General features: G+C 42.6%; 1 protein-coding gene across 1 annotated transcript in view; it reads right to left on the minus strand.

Moving 5' to 3' along the window:
• Positions 1-2,084, minus strand: part of LOC308318506 (CD82 antigen-like) — a 52,311-nt gene extending 50,227 nt beyond the window's left edge. The window contains exon 1 of the mRNA XM_080768084.1: positions 1,918-2,084. The gene's annotated coding sequence lies outside the window, so the exon portion shown is untranslated. The remainder of the gene's footprint in view (positions 1-1,917) is intronic.
• Positions 2,085-5,529: the final 3,445 nt, after the last annotated feature.

Raw genomic sequence — 5,529 nt, forward strand, 5'->3', positions numbered from 1 at the left:
GTACACTCTCTGAGTTACAGACCCATAAGGGTCCATTTGGTTCCAAGCTATCATTTAGTTGGGGACCCCCTGGAACTCCCTCAAGGACCCCTGGGGGTCCCCAGGCCCCACTTTGGGAACCACTGCCCTTCAGGGCTGATATGATCTGTCCTCGCTGGTGACCAACACAACACACACTGACCCACATACATATCATTAGCGCCGGGTCGGTCACAAACATGACAGCAGGTCAGGTCATGGGGCTTTTAAAAAGGCCATCACGTTCAATCAATACTCAAATGGAAGAGCTGCCTAAATATAAATGTGTATCTATCCAAGTAGGTTTGTTGTGATATGATAGGTAGGTTGAAGGCAAGCTGCCCGCAGCTGTGTGTGTGTGTGTGTGTGTGTGTGTGTGTGTGTGTGTGTGTGTGTGTGTGTGTCTTGAGGTTGTAGAGTCCAATCCCAAACTTTTTCATGTCAAGGACCCCAAAATTGACACAAAATAGTAATTAGCCCGTGGACCCCATTTTGAAAAGATATGCCAGGGACCCTTTTACGCTTCTAGCAGTGACTCTCAACCCGTTTAATTTCAAGGACCCCCAGTTTGACATGTATTAGTCTAGGGACCCCCATTTAATGGCATTTCTATATCTGGGACCTCCAATTTATATTGTAAAATCAATGTTAATTTAACTCTGAGAGTGGTAAATGACCCCCTTATGGGTCTGTGACTTTGAGAGTGGTCACTCTCAGAGTCACCGACCCATAAGGGTCCATTTGGTTCCATTTGTAGACTCTCCGAGTCAGACCCATAACTCCATTTGGTTCCAAACTATCATTTAGCTGGGGATCAATCAGTCCTTGATATGAACATGTTTAAGAAGAAACCACTGCATTGAATGAAATGAAAACAATGGGACAGACAGACAGACAGACTACTACACCAATAGTTTGTACGTTCTGACAAACAATAACAATAACAATATAACTAATTATTATGAGCAGCAGTTTAATGTTAATAGTATAATAATGTAGGCCTATGTTTTATTTGCCATCATGTCGTCTCAAGTGTGTGTCATTTATCACCTCCTAGTCCAGTGGTCCAATAAAGTGGGGTCCGGGGACCCCCAGGGGTCCTTGGGGGAGTTCTAGGGGGTCCCCAGCTAAATGAGGAACCAAATGGACCCTTGTTATGGGTCTGTAACTCTTGAGTGTACAAATGGAACAAACTATTTGGTTCCATTTGTACACTCTCAGAGTTAAATTAACATTGATTTTACAATATAAATTGGGGGTCACAGAGATAGAGAAATGCCATTAAATGGGGGGTCCGTAGACTATTACATATATCAAATTGGTGGTCCTTGAAGTTAAGGTTAAGAATCACTGCTAGAACCGTATAAATCTTCTCTTATATGGGGGGTCCCTGGCATATATTTTCAAACGGGGGTCCGCGGGCTAATTATTAGTGGCAATTTGGGGGTCCTTCCTTGACATGAAAAAGTTGGGGAACCACTGTCCTAATCATGGACACACACACACACACACACACACACACAGTAACACACACACACACACACACACACACACACGCCACATCACCACCAGCGTCTTAAAAACAGCCCAGAAGTGAATTTACCAAACATTGATAAAGGAAATACAGATACTAATCATCGCGTATTTAGTCGCTCATCAACCCCAGACTGTCACTGCCGAGTCAAAGCTATTTATAAAACGTTAAAAAAGTAAAAGTAAAGTTCTCGCGCACAAGACGGAACAAAAAAAATAAGCACTTGTTTTCAATGTTTTGTTCCAAGAAACAACTTCACGAGTGTATATGCAAAACGAAACGAACGGGTGGCTGGTGGTGGTGGTTGAGGCGTTATTAAATAATGAGCAGAAACAGTTGGAATTAAAATCAGCCAGAATACTTACGTTTGGTTTGGTTTGGACGTCAAAATGTGCGGAGAAAGAAAAGTTGGGTTGCAACAACAAACCAACAAGCCTGCAAGGGGGTTGTGTTGTGTAGTGTTGGACTCCAATCCAATGATCCGGAGCGTCTGAGTAAAGTCTGACCTGCAGCAACAAAGACCTGAACTCAACTAAACTGATCCTCTGTGTGACTAGTGGGCATGAGATCCACCATGAGGCACAGCATCATGGGGGAATTAGCGCCACGCCGTGGCAGATATGGGAATCATTAACCAGCAAAGTAAGTCCACTCAGTCAGTACTGTGTCCTCTTTTAACCCACTGTCTGGAGTCTGGTTGTGGTTCCCAAACTTTTTCATGCAAAAGGACCCCCAAATTGACACTAATTATTTAGCCCCGCGGACCCCCATTTGAAAAAGATTAACCACCCCTCATAAAGAGAAGATGTTTAGCTCTAGCAGTGATTCTCAACCCGTTTAATTTCAAGGACCCCCAGTTTGACATGCATTGTTCTACGGACCCCCATTTAATGGCATTTATGTGTCTGGGACCCCAATTTAGGCTATATTGTAAAATCAATGTTAATTTAACTCTGAGAGTGTACAAATGGAACCAAATGGACCCATTTGTACACACTCAGAGTTACAGACCCATAAGGGCCCATTTGGTTCAAAATGATCATTTAGCTGGGAACCCCCTGGAACTCCCTCAAGGACCCCTGGGGGTCGAGAGTGTTCTGACGAGCGGCACCACTGCCTGGTTCGGGGACTGCACCGCTGCAGAACGGAAAGCACTGCAGAGAGTAGTGCGAACAGCACAGCGCATCGTGGGAGGGGAGCTTTCCCCACTCCAGGAAATACACGAGAGACGTTGTGTGGCTAAGGCTGAAAACATTAGCAGGGACATCCATCACCTCCCTTCATATCCATCACCCCAGCCATAGCCTGTTCAAGCCACTTCCGTGCCCACGGCCGGGCAAACGCTACATGAGCAGCAAGAGCAGCACCAGTCCAGACTCTTGAACAGTTTCTACTTGTCAACAATTAGACTGCTGGGGGGGGGATGGTCTTCAGGAAGAGGCTCAGAAGCAAATCTATTTGGCTTTGGCTCCTCGATAAAGACAAATTAAAAAGTAGAGATGCATGATTAATCGGTAGCATAATCGGAACTGGCCATATCGGCCATAAAAGTGCCATATCAGTATCAAAATAATATAAATCTGATGTAAAATCTTAAGTAATCTTAAGTAAAAGTAAACTTTTCTTTATCTACATTTAATTTGTGTCATTCAGTTGTGAAAACAGACACTTGGAAAAGAGTATATATGCTATTATACTGTATAGGGCCTAGGCTAGTTTCCATTGTGGTCCTCTGTATAATATCGGAATCGGTCAGAATCGGTATCGGCAGATATGACCCTGCAAATAATCGGAGATCGGTCATAATTTCATAATCGTGCAAGGAATATAGCAATATAAAGTATAACCACATAAAAATGTTGCAGTAATAAACACTGTAAAAGTGGAACAAATACATAACACAGCATATGAATCTTGTTCTACATACTGTGTCCTACATGTCACTATGATGCACACACACTGCAGGCCGGTGACACCAGCACCCAGGTCTTGTGCGTAGCAGCATTCAGTAGCCTATTGATTGACCTGTTGTATGGTGCCGCAGTAGTGAGGTCAGGGTCAGTACCACCACCAGGCTTGGTTTTATCGTACAATGGCCCCTACAGAACATGGTCACAGTCTAGTATAATGTCACACAGTCTACATGGGCCTTATTCACGCCATAAACGTCTTTATTCTTTGAGACTTCAATGTGGCATTAAGGGTTGAGATATGATCACACAGACTGTGGCCAACGTCTTTACAATGGAATGGTGTAATCTCCTATGTCATGGTTTAAAGGTTCAGACCCTGAACAATGCAGGCTTCTTTTTAAAACGCCTCCGTTTGACAGACGATCCCACTGCTTCGTTGGGAGAGTTGGAGAGCACCCACTAGGGCCACCAAGAATGACACAATCAACTCACTGCAGGCCCTTTGTGACCTAAACCCTCTATACTTAGTAAACTAATACTTAGTTGACCAAGAAGGTCGGCTCTGATCTTGGTCTGCGCTTTTTACCCCCCCCCCCCCCTTTACACCAGTGGTTTTCAACCAGTGGTCCGGGGACCACCTGTGGTCCTTGAGGGGGTTCCAGGTGGTCCCCAGCTAAATGATGGGAGTTGGTAATGGATTGGATTTGGACCCTTATAGATCTTTAACTTTTGAGAGTACGGGTCCCGTGTGGGTCCATTTGGTTTCATTTTACACTCTCAAGAGTTAGAATTTTTGTTACTTAATCTACAAGAAGTCTATACAATTATATAATAAGAATTGTTATCTCTAATGGTACCAACATCAATACAGCATGGAATTGTGGACAAAATGTTATCCAACAACAACAAAATATTCTGTCTTGGATCTGTGAGGTTAAATCTCATCAAGTGGTCCGTGGCTCAAATTCCGAATACATAATGGTCCTTGATGTGAGTGCTTTACACTCGTCTCTTTGCCAAAGACATATGGACCTGGTCTGGAGTGGCACATTTAGTCCTCTTAAAAAATAAAAAATAAAGTAGTTCACACTTAACACCATCTCATGTAGAGAGATAAGACACAATATTTTTCCCTACTCCATTTTTGTGATATTCCAAATGTAGTTTATATCCAGTGACCTGTTGAATACATCAAAGGTGACTGTTAAAGAACATTATTTTTTATGTTTTGGCTCGGATAGCACTGGGTTAGATAGTTCATGTGGTTTTATACTGAAAAAGAAAAGAAGTAACATACAATAAACTAGGGCATATTAAAGCATTCAAAGAAACACAACCCTCACTCATTGTAAACCATGATCCAAGCTTCATACTAGCTTATTTATCAAGTATCAGTAGTAGCCTATTTGGTACTTTATTTGCTGGCTTTACAAAAGTCTTTTCCACTTTCATCGCTGACTGCCATGTTCCGGGACATAAAAAAGTGAGCTCTTAATCAGTGTTTATCAATCTGACAATGGAATTGTAACCGTGATCCCATTTAACAGTATCTGCTCTGTAATTCCACTAGCATTAGTAACATCTCATTCCTGCAGAACAGTTCCTCTGTCCATAGATTTATTATAATATACATGTCCCTCCTTCCAGTCTGTGCATTGCCAGCAGGATAATTTGGACCTATTTACAATTTCCCTTGAATGATTGGAAATGCCTCGCTTAGATGGAGAAACAGTTCTGCCTGCCGAGACCTCTGGAAGGAGTTTACAGTTTCTGCACTTGATGGAAAAACAAGAAAACATGTGCACGTGCACTGTGCGCACGCGCAAACACACACACACACACACACACACACCGTGTCTGAATAGGCTACTGAATTGACATTGGCCTGGGCCATATATGCAATTGTCCAATATCACATCTATTCCAATCAAATATGAAAATGTCGATATGGTAATTTGGTCATTCAAAAATGAAATGGACAATTCACCAGAAGTATCACCATTGCACCCTTAAATCAGTAATTCAAAGTATGATTCAACTTAACAGAGGTATTGAAGCTGACAG

The sequence above is a fragment of the Protomyctophum bolini genome (assembly GCF_963924005.1).
Source record: "Protomyctophum bolini genome assembly, chromosome: 1".
NCBI lineage: Eukaryota > Metazoa > Chordata > Actinopteri > Myctophiformes > Myctophidae > Protomyctophum > Protomyctophum bolini.